The following is a 20,091-nucleotide window of genomic DNA, read 5'->3' as shown; positions in this document are numbered from 1 at the left end:
CCCTGCTGGATCTGGGCCCCCTGAGCCCCTGAGAGCCCCGTGGCCTCCAGCATCAACCTGGTGGCAAGGGGGGCCCCAAAGCCAAACGTTGAGGGGAGTTTGGGGGGCCCAAAGGGGTCCAGATCCCATTTTGGGGACCCCAAAAGGGCTGCAGGGACCATGGAGGTTGGGGGGGGGCACCCCGAAAGGTCTCAGCACTGGGTTTAGGGAGGGGGGCTTTAAGGACCCCTATGAGCCCAGCACCCACTTCAGAAGGAAACCCAGGGGGGTTTAAAGTATAGAGGGGGTCCCTAAAGGGTTCTGGGGTTCAGGAGTGGGGAGGAAAAGATCATGGGGGAGGGCCCAGGGCAGTTTTGGGTGGCAAGGGGGGAAACCAGGCTGCAGGATGGATTCGGGGGGGTCCTTGAGAGGGTTTTGAGTGCATGGGGGAATCCATAGGGTGCTTTTGGGGTGCAGGGGGTTGTTTTGGGGTGCAGTAGGGGTAGATTTGGGGTGCAGAGGTGTGTTTTGGGGTGCAGGGGGGCGGTTTTGGGGTGCCATGTGGCTTCTGGGATGCATGGGGGTGATTTTAGGGTGCAGGGGTTGTGTTTTGGTGTGCAGGGGGCATGGTTTTGGGGTGCGGGGGGTCGTTTTGGGATGCAGGGGGTTGTTTTGAGGTGCAAGGGGGATGGTTTTGGAGTGCAGAGGGGGTGTTTTCGGATGCAGGGGTGTGGTTTTGGGGTGCAGGGGGGTGTTTTGGTCCCTGTGGGACCCCCCAAAACACTCTAACGCTCCCCACCCCGCCCCCCAAACCTGAATCTCCTTGAGGTGCTGGTACCTGAGCCCCGAGTTAAGGAGGAAACCTGGGGGGGGGTGGTGTTACAGGAGGGGTTTGGGGGGGTCGGGGAGGATCATGGGAGGGAACTGGGGGTTCCTGGGGATCCCAATGGGATTTGGAGAGGTCCTAAAGGAATTTGGGGCTCCTGTGCATGGATCTGGGGGAAGGGGTTCGGGGGGGTGTCACAAGGGGGAATTGGGGGGTGCTGGGGGGTTGTTGGGATCCCAATGGAATTTTGGGGGGGTCCTGAGGGGTTTTGGAGGCTCCCCAATTAGCTTCTGTGTGTCCCCCCCCCCCACTTTGGGGTGCAGCAGATACCACAGCAGGTTCCCTTTGATCTTCTTCACATTCCTATAGGAACACCCCCCCCCCCCCCCCGCCATGTATTTTAGGGACCGATCCGAGGTTTGGGGTCCCCCCAGATGTTGGGGTGCCCCCCTCACCGCGGGTGCCGCACGTGGCCCATGATGTACTCCCGGATGGGGGCACAGGGCCCCGTGCACAGCCTGGAGGCGGGGGGGAGACAAAGAGAGGGGGTCAGGAGCACCCCAACCCCCCCAGGACCCCAAAAGCCCCCACTGGGGGGTCCCGCGGGCTCCAACCTGCGCAGGTCGGGACCGGAGGGGAGCTCCAGCTCCGCCATGATGGGCGAAATTGGCGGGAACTGGACGGGACCAAACTGGGGCGGGCGCGGGGGGGATGAGGGGAGGGGGCGGGGCCCGGGCCCGATCCAGGCCCCTGCGCCCCCCCCGCAGCCCCCTCCCCCCCCCCCGCGTCACGTGGCACCCAGCACCGCCTCCTGCCCCACCCCCGCGGGCTCTTCGCCATCCAGGTTATCTCGGGTCACGTGGGGCGGGGCCTCGGCACCCCCCGCACTATAAGGGTGCCCCATAACTTTGAGGGGGGCACAGAGGGGGTGCCCCATAACTTGGGCGGCTCCATAGGGGGGACCCAGACCCCGCCCCATAACTTGGGGGCCTCCACAGGTGGGGAGCCCCCTACCTTGGGGGAGGGCACAAAGGGGGACCCTCAGACCCCGCCCCATAACTTGGGGAGCACAAAGGGGGGCTCCACAGTGGGGACCCAGACGCCGTCCCATAGCTTAGGGGGCACGAAGGGGGCGCCTGATAACATGGGGGGGGCACAAAGGGGGACCCCTAGAGCCCGCCCCATACCTTGGGGGGCACAAAGGGGGGCTCCATAGGGGGGACCCAGACCCCGCTTCATAACTTGGGGGGGACAAAGGGGGCACCCCATAACTTGGGGGGCTCCATAGGGGACTTCCAGAGCCTGCCCCATACCTTGGGGGCCACAAAGGGGGCGCCCCATAACTTGAGGGAGGGCACAAACGGGGACCCTCAGACTCCGCCTCATGACTTGGGGGGCACAAAGGGGGCGCCCCATAACTTGGGGGTCCCAATGCCCGCCCCCCAACACCCCATAGCGCGGGTCCTGGCCGGCCGCTTGGGAGCGCTGTTGCACCGGGCCCCGGTGCTGCTACGGGAGCGGCGCCGCTCGGTGCTGGGGGCGCTGCTCCGTGGGGGGGGGCACCGGGGCTTTTCCCCCGGCTCTCGCCGCTGCTCCGGGGGCACCGGGACCCGAACCCGTGAGCTCGGGACCCGAACCCGGGAGCTCGGGGCTCGAACCCGGGGTCCCTGGAGCCTCAATGGGAGCCGCAACCGGATGCGTGGCGGGACCGGGGCATCCCCAGCCCCATCTTTGGATCCAGTGCGGAGAAGTGGGAAGTGAGTTGGGAATGGGGGTAACGGGTGGCAATGGGGGACAATGGCATAATGGGGGGTAATGGGGTAACAGGGGCGATGGGGGGGAGTGGGGGCAATGGGAGTAATGGGGGGCATTGGGGGTAATGGGCAATGGGTGTAATGGGGATAATGGGGGGCAAAGGGGGTAATGGGGGCCAATAGGGTCAATGGAGACAATGAGGGGCAATGGTGGGCAATGGTGCCTCTCTCCCCCCCCACCCCAGCGCCCCCCGTCTGGGAGCCCAGTTCTGCTCTTCCAGCCCCATGGTATTCCGTGTCCGCGCTCCCCCCTACAACCGGATGCGGACCTGGATCCGTGTCCATGTGTGGAGCATCCGGATCTGGATCCGGATCCCATAGGATCTGCTCCCAAGCACCAGGCGCTGTGATGCCAATGGGATCCCATGCTCCCAGATGATCCAAGGCTCTGGAATGAGGCAGAGCTGCAGCACGAGCCGGTGCTTCGGGGTGATTCCATGCTCCCAGAGGGCCTGGTGCAGCTCCAACACGAGCCGGTGTTTCGGGATGATCCAATGCTCCGGAATGATCCAGGGATCCAGGATGATTCAAGGATCTGGAATGATCCAAGGTTCCAGAATGATCCAGGGATCCAGAATGATCCAGAGCTCTGGAATGATCCATGGCTCCAGAATGATCTGGGAATCCAGGATGATCCAGTTTGGCTCCATCGTGATCCACTGCTCCAGAATGATCCAATATCCCGGCATGAGCCGGTTCGGCTCCATCAGGATCCGGTGTTCTGGCATGATCCACAGCTCCAGAATGACCCAGTTCGGTTCCATTCCAATCCCACTCAGCTCCATTCAGACCCAATTCAGTCCTATCCTGATCCCATTCGGCTCCATTTGGACCCAGTTCGGTCCCATTCCAATCCCATTCGTCTCCATCCCAATATGATTCATCCCTATCGCAACCCAATTCAGCTCCATCCTGATCCCATTCGGCCCCATCTGGGCCCAGTCCGGCTCCATCCAGACCCAACCCAGCTCCATCTGGGCTCAACACGGCTCCATCTGGCCCCATCCCGGCCCCATCCGCATCCGATCTGGCTCCATTCAGACCCAATCCGGCTCCATCGGGATCCAATTCGGTTCCATCTGGACCCATCCCAGCTCCATCCGGCAGCATCGCTGCTGCTGCCCCTCCCTGGCGCCTTGGGGCTGCTGCGGGCACTGGTGCTGAGAGCCCCCCCCATTAAAGGCACCTTTGCCGTCAACATCATTTTGGGGTGAAAACAGCACTTTTAGAGTCATTTACTGGGTTATAATGGGGTGTAATGGCAGTATAATAGGGTATAATGGGTTGTAATGGGGTTATAATTGGGTATAATGTGTTATAATGGGGTTAAAATGGGGTATAATGGGTTATAATGGGGTTATAATAGGGTATAATGGGATATAATGGTGGTATAATAAAGTATAATAGATTATAATGGGTTGCAATAAGGTTATAATTGGGTATAATGTATTATAATGGGGTATAAAGGGGTTACAATGGGGTATAATGGGTTATAATGGGGTTATAATGTGGTTATGATGGGGTATATTGGGGGATAATGGGGTTATAGTGTGGATATAATGGATTATAATGCGGTTATAATGGGGTATAATGGGGTATACTGGAGTTATCTCTTTCATGGACACCCCCTTGTCGTGGGGGAAGAGCCTGCATGCCCCAGTGAGGTTGGGAGCTATGCTGGTGGTGGCTCATGCCTCCCGTAGGGTCTCCCATTCCAGACCGGTCTCAACTGAAGGGGCAGACAAAGTGTGTCCATGGGCAGGATGGGCTCACCAGCCTTGGGCAACCATCCCTAGGAGAAGGACAGCTCTAACTTCAAACCGGGCAGATGGAGCTCGTTGGGCCCTGTAAGGCCATCCATCTCAGAAAAGGACACTCTAACCAAGCCTGCGACCGGAGGACTTTGCTGTCACCGTCCAAGCTCGCTAGGCCCTGGCAGACAAACATCAGGTGTAAAGGAGGGGGCCAGTTCTGGGCATGCTGTGCCTCACCTAAAAAACCCACTGCTCCTTGGCTTTTTAGTCACCAGCACACTTGTAGTAAGTGTGGGTAAAGCCCCTCCCAAATCAAGTCAAGCCATCATCATCATAATAGTTGCCAACAAAGCCTAACGTCCTTGAAGTTAATCATTTACAACCCCATACATCAATCAACCCCAGTCACAAATCAAGCCCATCCTTCAATCAACCACATCCTTCAATAAAACCCATCCTTCAATCAACTCCACCTTTAATCAACCCCATCCCCTAATCAGCCCCATCCTTCAGTTAACCCCAATCTTCAGTCAACCCCAGTGGCCAATCAACCCCATTCTTCAATCAACCCCATCCTTCAATCAACCCCATCATTCAATCAATCATAGAATCATAGAATCATAGAATAGTTAGGGTTGGAAAGGACCTTAAGATCATCTAGTTCCAAACCCCTGCCATGGGCAGGAACACCTCACACTAAACCCTATCATCCAAGGCCTCATCCAACCTGGCCTTGAACACTGCCGGGGATGGAGCATTCACAGGCTCTCTGGGCAACCCATTCCAGTGCCTCACCACCCTAACAGGAAACAATTTCCTCCTTAGATCCAATCTAAACTTCCCCTGTTTCAGTTTTAACCCGTTACCCCTTGTCCTGTCACTCCAGTCCCTAATGAAGAGTCCCTCCCCAGCATCCCTATAGGCCCCCTTCAGGTACTGGAAGCTGCTCTGAGGTCTCCACGCAGCTTCTCTTCTCCAGGCTGAACAGCCCCAACTTCCTCAGCCTGTCTTCATAGAGGAGGTGCTCCAGTCCCTGATCATCCTCATGGCCTCCTCTGGACTTGTTCCAACAGTTCCATGTCCTTTTTATGTTGAGGACACCAGAACTGCACACAATGCTCCAGGTGAGGTCTCACCAGAGCAGAGCAGAGGGGCAGGATCACCTCCTTTGTCCTGCTGGTCACGCTCCTTTTGATGCAGCCCAGGATACGGCTGGCATTCTGGGCTGCAAGCGCGCACTGCCGGCCCATGTTCATTTTCTCATCAAATAATAATGATGGGGTTCTATGGGGCTATGATGGGGCTCTATGGAGTTATAATGGGGATCTATAACGCAATAGTGAGGCTCTATGAGGCAATACTCAGGCTCTATGACGCAATAATGGGGCTCTACAAGGTAATAATGGGGCTCTATGGAGCAATAATGGGGCAGTATAAGGTAACAATTGGGCTCTATGGGGTAATAATGGGGCATTATGACGCAATAATGGGGCTCTCTGAGGCAATAATCGGGCTCTACGAGGCAATAATGGGGATCTATGAGGTAATAAAGAAGCTCTATGACGCAATAATGATGCTCTACGATGTAATAATCGGGCTCTATGACTCAATAATGGGGCTCTATGAGGCAATAATGGGGCTCTATGTGGTTATAAAGGGGCTCTATGATGCAATAATGGGGCTGCATGCCGCAATAATAAGGATCTATGAAGCAATAATGGGGCTCTATGGAGTTATAATAGGGCTCTGTAATGCAATAATGGGGCTCTACGAGGCAATAATGGGGCTCTATGGTGCAATAATGGGGGTCTATGAAGCAATAATGGGGCTCTATGAGGCAACAATCGGGCTCCATGACGCAATAATGGGGCTCTATGACATAAAAATGGGGCTCTATGATGCAATAATGGGGCTCTATGACACAATAATGGGATCTATGTGGTTAAAAGGGGCTCTATGATGCAATAATGGGGCTCTATGAGGCAATAATGAGGCTCTATGAAGCAATAATGGGGCTCTATGCGGCAATAATGAGCCTCTGTGAGGTAATAATCGGGGTCTATTGAAGCAATAATGGGGATCTATGGGGCAAAAATGGGTCTCTATGAGGTAATAATAGGGCTGGCTCTATGAGGAAATAATGGGGCTCTATGAAGCAGTAATAATGCTCTATGAGGTAATAATGGGGCTCCATGAGGCAAAAATGGGGCTCTGTGAGTCTATAATGGGTTCTATGAGGCAATAATGGGGCTCTATGTGGTTATAAAGTGACTCTATGACACAATAATGGGGCTCTATGAGAAAACAATGGGACTCTATGATGCAATGATGGGGCTCTACCACAATAATGGGGCTGTATGAGTCAATAATGAGGCTCTATGAGGCAATAACGGGGCTCCATGAGGCAATAATCGGGCTCTGTGAGGTAATAATCGGGCTCTAGGATGCAATAATGGGGCTCTATGAGGTAATAAGGGGGCTCTATGAGGCAATAATGGGGTGTATGAGGCAATAATGGGGCTCTATGTGGTAATAATAGGGCTCTATGGTGCAATAATGGGACTCTATGAGGTAATAATGGGGCTCTATGCGGTTATAATGGGGCACTATGATTCAATAATGGGGCTCTATGAGGCAATAATGGGGCTCTATAATGCAATAATGGGGCTCTATGAGGCAATAATGGGGCTCTATGAGGCAATAATGGGGTTCTTTGAGGCAATAATGTGTCTCTATGAGGCAATAATGGGGCTCTATAAGACAATAATTGGGGTCTCTGATGCAATAATGGGGCTCTATGATGTAATAATGGGGCTCTAGGAGGTAATAATGGGTTTCTGTGAGGCAATAATGGGGTTCTATGAGGCAATACTGAGGCTCTATGACGCAATAATGGGTTTCTATGAGGTAATAATGGGGCTCTATGCGGTTATAATGGGGCACTATGATTCAATAATGGGGCTCTATGAGGCAATAATGGGGCTCTATAATGCAATAATGGGGCTCTATGAGGCAATAATGGGGCTCTATGAGGCAATAATGGGGTTCTTTGAGGCAATAATGTGTCTCTATGAGGCAATAATGGGGCTCTATAAGACAATAATTGGGGTCTCTGATGCAATAATGGGGCTCTATGATGTAATAATGGGGCTCTAGGAGGTAATAATGGGTTTCTGTGAGGCAATAATGGGGTTCTATGAGGCAATACTGAGGCTCTATGACGCAATAATGGGTTTCTATGAGGTAATAATGGGGCTCTATGCGGTTATAATGGGGCACTATGATTCAATAATGGGGCTCTATGAGGCAATAATGGGGCTCTATAATGCAATAATGGGGCTCTATGAGGCAATAATGGGGCTCTATGAGGCAATAATGGGGTTCTTTGAGGCAATAATGTGTCTCTATGAGGCAATAATGGGGCTCTATAAGACAATAATTGGGGTCTCTGATGCAATAATGGGGCTCTATGATGTAATAATGGGGCTCTAGGAGGTAATAATGGGTTTCTGTGAGGCAATAATGGGGTTCTATGAGGCAATACTGAGGCTCTATGACGCAATAATGGGTTTCTATGAGGTAATAATGGGGCTCTATGAGGCAATAATGGGGCTCTATGATGCAATAATGGGGCTCTCTGAGGCTATAATGGGGCTCTACGAGGAAATAATGGGGCTCTATGATGCAATAATGGGGCTCTATGGGCAATAATGGGGCTCTATGACAAAATAATGTGGCTCTAAAAGGCAATAATGGTCTCTATGAGGCAATAATGGGGCTCTATGATGCAATAATGGGGCTCTGTGAGGCAATAATGGGGCTCTATGACGCTATAATGAGGCTTTATGAGGCAATAATGGGGCTCTATGTGGTTTTAAAGGGGCTCTATGATGCAATAATGGGGCTCTATGAGGCAATAATGGGGCTCTACGACGTAATAATGGGGCTTTATGAGGCAATAATGGGGGTCTATGAATCAATAATGGGGCATTACGAGGCAATAATAGGGCTCTATGAGGCAATAATGGGGCTCTATGAGGCAATAATGGGGCTCTATGAGGCATTAATGGGCCGCTATACAGCCTAATTATTGCCTCATAGAGCCCCATGAATGCCTCATAGAGCCCCTTTATAACCACATAGAGCCCCATTATTGCCTCATAGACCCCATTATAGCCCCATAGAGCCCTATTACTGCCTCATAGAGCCCCGTTATAGCTTCATAGAACCCCATTAATGCATCATACAGCCCATTATAGCCCCACAGAACCTTGCTATTGCCTCATAGAGCCCCATTAAAGCCCCAGAGAACCCCATTATAGCCCCATTATTGTCTCATAGAACCCTATTACTGCCACTTAGAGCCCCATTATTGCTTCAGAGAGCCCCATTATTACCTCACAGAGCCCCATACAACCTCCATACAACCCCATTATTGTGTCATAGAGCTTCATTATTACCTCACAGAGCCCCATTATTGCCTCATAGACCCCATTATAGCCCCATAGAGCCCTATTATAGCCCCATAGAGTCCCATTATTGCCCCATAGAGCCCCATCATAGCCCCATAGAGCCCCATTATTGCCTCATAGAGCCCATTATAGCCCCATAGAGCCCCATTATTGTCTCATAGACCCTATTACAGCCTCATACAGCGTCATTATTGCCTCCTAGAGCCCTATTATTGCTCCACAGAGCCCCATTATAACCCCATAGAGCCCCATTATTGCCTCATAGAGCCCCATTATTGCCTCATAAAGCCTCATTATAGCATCATAGAGCCCCAATATTGCCTCATAGTGCCTCATTATAGTGTCATAGAGCACCATTATTGTGTCATAGTGCCTTATTATAGCCCCATAGATCCCCATTATAGCCTCATAGACCCCATTATAGCCCTACAGAACCTTATTATTGCATCATACAGCCCATTATAGCCCCATAGAACCCCATAATTACCTCATAGACCGCATTATAGCCTCATAGATCCCCATTATAGCCTCATAGAGCCCCATTATTGCCACATAGAGCTTCATTATAGCCCCATAGAACCTTATTATTGCATCATACATCCCATTATAGCCCCATAGATCCCCATTATTACCTCATAGAGGCCCATTATTGCCTCATAGACTCCAGTATAGCCTCATAGAGCACCATTATTGCATCATAGTGCTGCATTGTATCCCCATAGAGCCCCATTATAGCCCCATAGAACCCCATTATTGCATCATACAGCTCGTTATAGCCCCATAGAACCCCATTATTGCCTCATAGAGCCCCATTATAGCCTCAGAGAGCTTCATTATTGCCTCATAGCCCCCAGCATAGCCTCAGAGAGCCTCATTATTGCCCCATAGAGGCCGATTATAGCCTCACAGAGTCCCATTATCGCTCCACAGAGCTCCATTATAGCCTCATAGACCCCTTACAGCCTCTTAGATACTTTTAGAGCCCCATAGAGCCCCATTATTGCCTGATAGAGCCCCATTATTCCCTTATAGTGCCCCATTATAGCCCCATAGAACCCCATTATTGCCCCATTATAATTCCATTCTAGCCTCAGAGAACCCCATTATTACCTCATAGACCCCATTATAGCCTCAGAGTTCCATTACTGCCCAAAAAAAACTCATTATAGCCTCATAGAGCCCCATTATACCGAATACAGCCCCATTATAGCCTCATAGACCCCATTACAGCCTCATAGATTCCATTATAGCCCCATAGAGCCCTATTATTGCCTCATAGAGCCCCATTATTGCCTCATAGAGCGCCATTATACCTTATAGAGCCCCATTATTATTACTTGATGATAAAATGAACATGGGCCAGCAGTGTGAGTTTGCATCCCAGAAAGCAACCGTATCCTGGGCTGCATCAAAAGGAGCGTTACCAGCAGGTCAAAGGAGGTGATCCTGCCCCTCTACTCTGCTCTTGTGAGACCTCACCTGGAGCATTGTGTGCAGTTCTGGTGTCCTCAACATAAAAAGGACATGGAACTGTTGGAACAAGTCCAGAGGAGGCCACGAGGATGATCAGGGACTGGAGCACCTCCCGTATGAAGACAGGGTGAGGAAGTTGGGGCTGTTCAGCCTGGAGAAGAGAAGGCTGCGTGGAGACCTCAGAGCAGCCTTCCAGTATCTGAAGGGGGCCTATAGGGATGCTGGGGAGGGACTCTTCATTAGGGACTGGAGTGACAGGACAAGGGGTAACGGGTTAAAATTTAAACAGGGGAAGTTTGGATTGGATCTAAGGAGGAAATTCTTTCCTGTGAGGGTGGTGAGGCACTGGAATGGGTTGCCCAGGGCGGTTGAGAATGCTCCATCCCTGGCAGTGTTCAAGACCAGGTTGGACAAGGCCTTGGGTGATATGATGTAGCATATGGTGTCCCTGCCCATGGGAGGGGGGTTGGAACTGGATGATCTTAAGGTCCTTTCCAACCCTAACTATTCTATGATTCTATGACTCCTTTATGACTCCTCTATAAAACCTCTATGACTCCTCTATGCCTCTTTATTGACTGCTCTGACACCTTATTGATTTCTCTATGACTGCTCTATGTCTCCTCTAAGACTCCTGTATGACTCTCTGACACTATGACTCCTCTAAGACTCCTCTGAGTCTATGACACTATGACACCTCTATGACTCCTGTATGAGTCCTGTATGCCTCCTCTGTGACTCTTTTATGACTCCACTATTACTCATCTATGAACATTCTACAACTCCTCTATGACTTCTCTATGACTACTCTATGACTCTTCTTTGACTCCTCTATGACTGCTCTATGACTCCTCTATGACTCCTCTTGAATGGATCTATGACACCCCTATGATGCCTCTATGATGCTTCTATGACTCCACTGGGACTCCACTGTGACTCCTCTATGACTCCTCCAAGGCTATTCTATGACTCGTCTCTGACCCCTCATTGACCCCTCTTTGACTCCTCTATGACTTCTCTATGACACCTCTATGAAACCTCTATGACTCCTCTATGATTCTTCTAGGACTCCTCTGTGACTCCTCTGTGACGCCCCTGTGATTTCTTCATGACTCCTCTCTGACACTTCAACAACACCTTTATGATTCCACCATGACTCCTCTTCGACTCCTCTATTACTCCTCTATGCCTCCAGTGTGACTTCACTATGACTCCTCTATGACTCCTCTTGACTGCTCTAAGACTCCTCTACGACTCCTATATGACTCATCTATGACTCTTCTAGGACTCCTCTCTGACTCCTCTCTGACTCCTGACTCATCTCTGACTCCTCTATGACCCCTCATTGACCTCTCTATGACCCCTCTGTGACGCATCTATGACTAATCTATCACGCCTCTATGTCGCCTCAAAGACACCTCTATGACACCACTATGATGCCTCTATGAGGCCTCTATGACTCCACTGCCACTGTCCTTTATGACTCTGACTCCTCTGTGACTCGTCTGTGACTACACTTTGACTCCTCTATGACCCATCTAAGACTCCCCTATGACTCCACTAGGACTCCTCTAAGACTCGTCTAGGACTCCTCTAGGACATCTCTATAATACATCCATGCTTCTATGACTCCTCTATGACTTGTGAATGACTCGTCTATGATTCCTCTTACATGATCTTAAGGTCCTTTCCAACCCTAACGATTCTATGATTCTATGATTCTATGCCTTCTCTATGACTCCTCCATCTCCTCTATGACACCCCTATGACTCTATGATACTATGACTACTCTATGACTCCTCCATGACTCCTCCATGACTCCTCCATGAATCCTCCATGACACCTCTATGACTCCTCTACAACTGCTCTATGACCCCTCTATGACTCATCCAGGACTCCTGTATGACTCCTCTATGACTCCTCTATGTCTCCTATATGACTCCCCTACGACTCCTCTATGACTCCTCTATGACACCTCTATGATGCCACTATGATGCCTCTATGACCCCTCTATGACCCCCATTATGACTCTACTATGACTCCTAAGATTGCTCTATGAGCCGTCTATTAGCCATCTGACTCCTCTATGCCTCCTCTATAACACTATGACTCTTCTACGACTCCTCTACGATATTACTGACCACCTTTACAGCAGTGAAGATAAAGGAACAACCTGCTTGGATACATCATTCAAGAATTAAGAAAGCACCAGAGCCAGAGAAGACATGGCGGATCGAACCTTCAGGACCCTTACGTGTGAAATTGCATCGGTCATAATTTGGACTCATATGATAACTGGCGCACGAGCTTGGGACCAGAAATTACACCTGAAGTTAGTGCAGAATATTACTAATGTTTTTCGTCGTACTGACTGTTGGGTGTGTGCACAGTTGCCTAAATCAGGAGAAAGCCTGGATCTCCCATTAATTGGAGTTCCAATTAAGGGGGCATGCACCTTAGATGCTGTAATACCCAATTTTACTATTATCAACAGGTATCCTTCTGGGACCTGGATTAGAACTTTTGCTAAGCGGATTAAGAGAGCGTTTAACCCTATTGTTGAATGGCACACTGCATTTCATAGTTTTGTAAGAGGGGTAATTCCATCTTTGGGAGTAAGTGAATTAGAGAAGGCAATTGTAAATATCTCAGCAACCATAGAGGAAATGGAAAGTAAAACCATTGATATAATTCAGGCAGAACAACAAGAGATAACCAGCCTGTCTAAAGTGGTATTACAAAACTGAATAGCTCTAGACATGTTACTGGCAGGACAAGGAGGGGTTTCTTCCATAATCAATGAAAGTTGTTGTTCCTATACAGACTAAAGTGGCAGAATCGAAACAGATCTGGAGGAAATTTGGAAACAAACTAAGATATTTCATGAAATGGCCATGGATGACATCTCCTGGGGTTTTGAAGAAATATGGAAAAATTTAACTTCATGGTTACCCGATCTCTGTTGTTTGATGGCTTTGTAACAGTAGCAATGGAAAATTACTGAGGTGCATGATACACAGAAAAAAAACAGAGCGCAGCTAGAGAACAGGCTGAGAATTCTTTCTCATGTAAGATAAACCATTACAGCTGACGTAGTTTTAGGCCCTTATGACCTTAGTACAAAATGAGTGTAAGAAAAACAGGCTAGAAGAACAGGACACAGAGATAAGGTGTATCTGGGAATGGCAGATGTCCAGGATGGGCTGCAGTTAAACTAATTGGTAAGTAGAAGGACAGGAGGATTGTTATGTCTGTGGTGTACCCCTTGGGTACAGCAGCCTTGAGGGAGACCGTGCCAAGAGCTGTGCTGAAGCTGAGGGAAACCACATCCACTCTTTGCCTCCTCACGCACAACTGCAGGCTCTCAGCTTGGCCAGGCAGCAGTTACCCTTCCGACGGCTTTTAGGTGCCCAGAGATGTCACCCAAGAGGACTCTGATGCTGGCACACGCCTCACCAAAGGCAGCTTGTACAGCCTGGGCTCCCCTGGGTTGGCCTTGGCACCTTTATCAAAGGTAAGCACAACATGTCCTTGCCCTCTCTCCCAAGAGACCTCTGCCAATCCAATGACTTTTCACAAGGGGGATCCCAAAGGAATGCCGATCTTCCCCTGTAACTGCACTGCCACTGTCCTGCCTGTTACACCGCGTCCTTCATTCCTCCCATCTTTCGTAGATTTTCCTTTCAAATAACCCTTTCAAATAACTTCTATCAGATGCCCTTTGTAATCTTCCTGCACTCAGAAACCTCCCCAGTTCCCTGGAAGACAATCTGGAAGACTTGACAAAAACTTCACGGTGAGACATGGCTCATCAGGGTTTAATGAGGCCCACGTTGTATTTGGGCTGAGGCTGTGAACCTCAGGGGCTGAGAGGAGACTGAGGAAAGCTCTCAAGAAGTCCAAGTCAGAAACAAAGCCCCAAGTCCCTTCAGCATTAATGGGCCCCACTGAGGGCTGTTGCTGACAAAGCCTCCCCAGGGACTCGTTAAAGGAAGTAACTGGAGGCTGTGATTACAGGAGACAAAGGCAAAGTGCAGGTGTCTGATGGTGAGAAAACCCTTGGTTTGTTTGATGATGCAGAAAGGCCAAGCCCTGACCACAGCCCTTGGAGAAGCAGAGCCTGAAATCCTGAGAATGAAAGTTCTCCTCATAGGCCTTGATGAAAGAGGCAACTGCCATAGCCCAGGGCACAGAGGCCTTTTGTTCTTTCGGGCCTTTCAGCCATGCCAGAACCCTGCCGTCTCTGCTGCAGGCTGTCCTACACTGGCCCATGCCTGCACCTCTTTCCCTTCAGGCTGTTGACCCCCATCTTGCTTTCCCACCCAGCTCTCACCTGGCATTTCTGTACCTTCAGTCCCATCTCTGCACCCATCGCTGTCTGTTCCTTGAAACACAAAGCCATGGGCTGAGCCAGACTGGGTCTGGGTGACCTCTTGCACCACAACTCCACCTTTTGAGAGACATTTCTCTTTCCTAACTTTGAGTCTGAACGTTCCAAGCTGCACTTTGCAGAGGTTTCCTTCTCTTCCTGCTAGCAAGAAAAACTACATCATCTCTGAAGCCACATTTCACCTAGTTGTAGGCTGCTACTATAGTGTCAATTCAGCAGGTGGAGTGAATATCATTCAGCAATCGGATGTAAAGGGGACTTATAGAAGAATGGGTGATGCCATCAGTATAGAGAACTAAGCACCATGGGAGAGCAGTGGGAAAAGGCAATGGTCTGGATTGAGAACTTCTTGGCAAGAGCCAAAAGGAAAGATGGTGTCCTTGGGTGCAAGGTACCCCATGCTCTGGGGACAGGGTACCTCATCTGGACAGCTTCCTGCCTGTAGCACCCTCTCCGCTGCACAAACCCCACACTCTGCCCGCACTCACAAGTGTCTCACAGAAGCTTTGCACACCTCACTGCAGGAGGTTCCTGCATTCACCAGGTTCAGGGATCGATGCTGTATTCCAGGCAAGTTTGGGTAGTGCAGGAAAGGGAGACAGGAAGGCGGGCTCAGGGGGCATGATGAGCAGCGTTCAGGCACCCCCAGCCGTGGGCATTCCCCATGTGCCACTTGGAGGCATGTTCCCATGAGGGAAAGTTCTCAGATAGCCTGGGCAGGGAGTGAGGGGAAAGTGCAGCCCAGGCCTGGGGAGGGCGCATTCAGGCAGCTCTCTTGGGGTCTGGCACTGGAGGTGGCTGCTGGCCACGCTCTGCTGCCTACAGCCCTTTGCTTCTCCCCGTGAGAGCCCCGTGATCTTCTCTTTGAAACCGTGCTGCCCTGCTTTCAGCACAGGACAGGTGTTTGTGGGAGTTCTTAAGATCACTTTGTGTGTGAAGGCATCATATACAAGTGTTGTAAGCACAGGGCAAATAGGAAAGGACTGATGGACACTGCAGCCCTCCTTGCTCTGCACTAAGCTACAAGGAGCTGAGAACTTCTCCCTGTTTCAATATTGTTCTGACTTTCTGTCATACAAAGAATGTTTTATAGCACCCCCCTCCCAAAAAAAAAACAAAAACCACCTCAGCAGTGTTATGCCAGTAAATAAATAACACAGTCCAAATGACTCTAAGGCCATGCTGATCCTCTTTTGTGCAGCCAAGACTCACTTGAGTCATGAGTACAAGTAGTGAACTTTACAATGAAGTTGGATTTCATCTGTCATCCCTTGTGAACATCAGAGTTGGACAAAGCACTGCTTCAGAGCAAAGCTGACTCTCATCCAACCTGGCCTTAAACACTGCCAGGGATGGGGCAGACACAGCTTCTCTGGGCACCGTGTGCCAGTGTCCCACCACTCTCAAAGGGAACAACTTCATCTGAATGTCCAAGCTAAATCTCCCTTTTTTCAGCTTAAAGCCATTCCCCCTTGTCCTGTCACTGCACAGCCTCATAAAAAGCCCCTCTCCAGATTCCTTGTAGGCCCTGCTTAGACACGGGAAGATTGCTAAGATATCTCCCTGGAACCTTTTCTTCTCCAGGCTGAAGACCAACATCTCTCAGCCTGTTTCCATTGGAGACGTGCTCCAGCCGTTAGAGCATCTTTGTGACTCTTCATAAGCCCATCATTGTAGGATCAGAAGTGAACAGGGGTTGGAAGGGACCCCAGGACGTCTCAAGTCGAACCTGTCAGGAACAGGGTCAGAGCAAGTGGTTCAAGGCTTGATTCAGGCTGAGCTGGAAATTCCGAAGGCCAGAGACTGCACAGCCTCTCTGGGTGACCTGATGCAGCACTTGCCTGAGCCTATGGGAACAAGGTTTCCTTCTGTCCTGGCTGAACCTCTCTTCTGTCACTATCCCCCACTGCTTTTTGTCCTCCCACCAGGCACCACGGTGAGGAGCCTGGCTCTGTATTCTCCATGTCCTCCTTGCCGCTACAGGCAGCCAGTCCCCATCAGCCTTCCCTTCTCCAGGCTGGAGAAGCCCAGCTCCCCCAGACTCTCCCCACAGGCAATGTGTTCCTATCCCTGCCTGTCCAGAGCGCACATTGATAAACCCACTCCTCAACTGGGGATCTGAAACCTGGATGGAGTATTCCAGATCATCCCTTCCCTTGTTCTCCTGCCGTGCTCCTGCTCATACAGCCCACGATGCTGCTGTCCTCCCTTGCTGCCAGGGCACACGCTGCCTCCTGTCCAGCTCCTGCACATCCAGACTTTCCCATGGGCTGTTCTCAGCCAGGCAGCCCCAGCCTGGGCCATTGCAGGGCAGTTCCCTGCAGGGACCTCTGTGTCCCCTGCTCCCCTGCCCAGGACACCCTGAGAGCTCTGCAGCCCCCCCATGCCATCCCATCTCCCCACTCCAGCACAACAGCCCTGGGCCTTGGGCTCCCCAAGAGCTCTTTCTGCTCCAGGCACAGAGCAGCCATCCCAGAGCTGGAGCAGCCAGAAAGCTGCTTTCATTCCCCTTCATTCCTGACATGTGAGGACATATCACAGAGAAGAAGTTGCTGCAGGACCATTTACTTCCTTTAAATACAATCAGAGACCAGAGTGACACAAAGTCTGTGGGTCACACAACACGACTGGCAACTTAATTAGGAGATGAAAACTGACATTTCTATGAACACAACATCATTACAAATTGAAATAGGAAAACAAATGTAAAGCAGGAAAGACAGACATGGCCTGTCATGACCTACACTGGAAGCCCTTTCGAGGCTAAAGCAAGCAGCGTCTATCTGTTGAAACCCATCCATTCACCAGCTTCCTCACAGAATCCTTGAGCTCCCGGTTCCTCAGGCTGTAGATGAGGGGGTTCACTGCTGGAGGCACCACCGAGTACAGCACTGACACCACCAGATCCAGGGATGGGGAGGAGATGGAGGGGGGCTTCAAGTAGGCAAAGACAGCAGTGTTGACAAAGAGGGAAAGCACGGCCAGGTGAGGGAGGCACATGGAAAAGGCGTTGTGGCGTCCCTGCTCAGAGGGCATCCTCAGCACGGCCCTGAAGATCTGCACATAGGACCCCACAATGAAAACAAAACAGCCAACAGCAATCAGGACACCAACCACAACAAGCCCGACTTCCCTGAGGTAGGAGTGTGAGCAGGAGAGCTTGAGGATCTGGGGGATTTCACAGAAGAACTGCTCCACAGCATTGCCTCGGCACAGGGGCAGTGAAAATGTATTGGCTGTGTGCACCAGGGCATTGAGAAACCCAGTGCCCCAGGCAGCTGCTGCCATGTGGACACAAGCTCTGCTGCCCAGGAGGGTCCCATAGTGCAGGGGCTTGCAGATGGCCACATAGCGGTCATAGGACATGGCAGTGAGGAGAAAATACTCTGCTGAAATGAATAAGAGAACAAAAAAGAGCTGCGCAGCACAACCTGTGTAGGAGATGGCCCTGGTGTCCCAGAGGGAATTTGCCATGGATTTGGGGACAGTGGTGGAGATGCAGCCCAGGTCCAGCAGGGAGAGGTTGAGGAGGAAGAAGTACATGGGGGTGTGGAGGTGCTGGTCACAGGCTGTGCTGGTGATGATGAGGCCGTTGCCCAGGAGCGCAGCCAGGGAGATGCCCAGGAAGAGCCAGAAGGGGCAGAGCTGCAGCTCCCGCGTGTGTGCGAATGGCAGGAGCAGGAACTGGGTGATGGAGCTGCCGTTGGACATCTGCTGCCTCTGGGCATGGGGCACCGTCAGAGGAGAAAAAGGCAGTGACAGGTTAGGACAGGAGGGATGTCAGATACAGAAGTTCAGTTTACACATTCACAACTGAGCACATTTTAGCAGGAGAGGAGAGGATCAGCGTCATCACCAGTCATGTCATTACACTGCTGAGGCTTCTTCCTAGGTACAATCAGAAGAGCATTGCATCAGGCAAAAAGTCTCAGTTCTTTGCAGAACCAAGAGAGCTGCAGTGTCCATCAGTCCTCTCCCACTTGCCCTGTGCTCAAACTTGCACTGCCTGTAAGGTGCCTTCACACAAATTGATCTTAAGAACTCCCACAATCATCTGTCCTGTGCTGAGACCAGGGGTGCCCAATTTCAAAGGGCAGACTACAGAGCTCTCACGCTGAGAAGCAAAGGGCTGTGGGCAGCAGAGCACGGCCAGCAGCCACCTCCAGTGCCAGACCCCAAGTGAGCTGCCTGAACGCACCCTCCCCAGGGCTGGGCTGCACTTTCAACCCACTCCCTGCCCATCCATATCTCTGCTGCCTGGAGCTGTCCCTGCCAGGAGCTGCTGCTCTGTGCCCAGCTCTGCTCCCTCTCAGTGCTCCCAGAGCCCATGCCATGGGCTGTGTGCTCAGCTCTGCCCTGCACACCCCTGCCTGTGCAGGGGCTCGGGAGCAGCTCACACAAGCCCTCACAAGACTCTCGGTGCCTCCCTCAAAGCAGAGAAGTAAATTCCCAGCTCCCACTGCCCAACCTGCCCACCAAGAGGGAAAATCATCAAAGCTCAGCATCCTTCCCTATCAGGTAAATGATGCCTCAGTGTCTTTCAGAGGGACCCTCTGAAGAAGTGCTCAGAGTGACGGCAGATTGGAGCAGCGTCACCCACCCAGCACTTCCCTTCCCTCTCAGGTGTTTCTCCTTTCCCCTCAGCTCCCCCCAGGCTCCATGGGGAGCTCCCGGGCAGGCCGAGTGCTGACCCTGGCAGGCAGCAGAGTCCCTGCCCCTGCACACAGCCTTTGGGCTGCAGGGACCCTGCTGCAAGGGCAGCACTTGGCACCCCTGGCTGCACACCCACATTCACACCCTGCAGCCAGCCCCGGGACAAGGGACCTGCCTTGTCCTGTCCCTGCATGGTGCAGGGGGAAGCCCTGCTCTGCAGCACATCCTCCTCCTTATCTACACAGAGAGAAACTACAGCTGCATTGCCCTGCACCCAGTGCCTTACCACAAACAGGGCTGGGAAGGTTTCTCCTTCAGAAGGTTCCTCCTCCTCCTCCTCAGCATCCTCCACTGCCAAGTGCCTTTAAGCTCCCTGTGTCTCACAGGTCTCCCCTCGGTCCCAGCTCAACAGCAGAGTCCCAGCCCAAGGTGGCTCTGCCTCTGCCCCCCCGGGCTCCTTCCAGGGCTCCCTGGGGCTCCAGGGAAACACATGGGGAAACAGCCTGAAGCAAGCACTGATCTTCCCTCCCTCAGTTGCAGACACACTGCCTTCCTGCAGTGCCATTTCTCTGATGAGAGACAGAGTTTGTTCTGAACAACAAGATTTTGTAGAATCTTGGAATCATTTAGGTTGGAAAAGACCCTTAAGAACATTGTGTCCACCATTAAGCGAACACTGGCAAGACAACACATTGACCGTGTCCCTTAGAACATGTCTTTTATATACTTT

At 51.4% G+C, this 20,091-nt stretch overlaps 1 long non-coding RNA gene across 1 annotated transcript; it reads right to left on the bottom strand.

Annotated features, from left to right (window-relative positions):
• Window positions 1-782: 782 nt before the first annotated feature.
• Window positions 783-1,326, bottom strand: LOC133282356 (uncharacterized). The gene is made up of 3 exons (XR_009747633.1): window positions 1,261-1,326; window positions 1,136-1,168; window positions 783-817 (listed from the first exon to the last, which is right to left on the bottom strand). It is a non-coding gene; the product is annotated as an uncharacterized LOC133282356 (long non-coding RNA).
• Window positions 1,327-20,091: the final 18,765 nt, after the last annotated feature.

The sequence above is a fragment of the Pezoporus flaviventris genome, unplaced genomic scaffold (assembly GCF_033815535.1).
Source record: "Pezoporus flaviventris isolate CSIRO_AGI_PZ_B2104156 unplaced genomic scaffold, CSIRO_AGI_Pfla_v1 ptg000116l, whole genome shotgun sequence".
Taxonomy (NCBI): Eukaryota; Metazoa; Chordata; class Aves; order Psittaciformes; family Psittacidae; genus Pezoporus; species Pezoporus flaviventris.
Note: the sequence above shows the minus strand (reverse complement) of the source record. Positions and strands in the feature narration are given on the sequence as shown.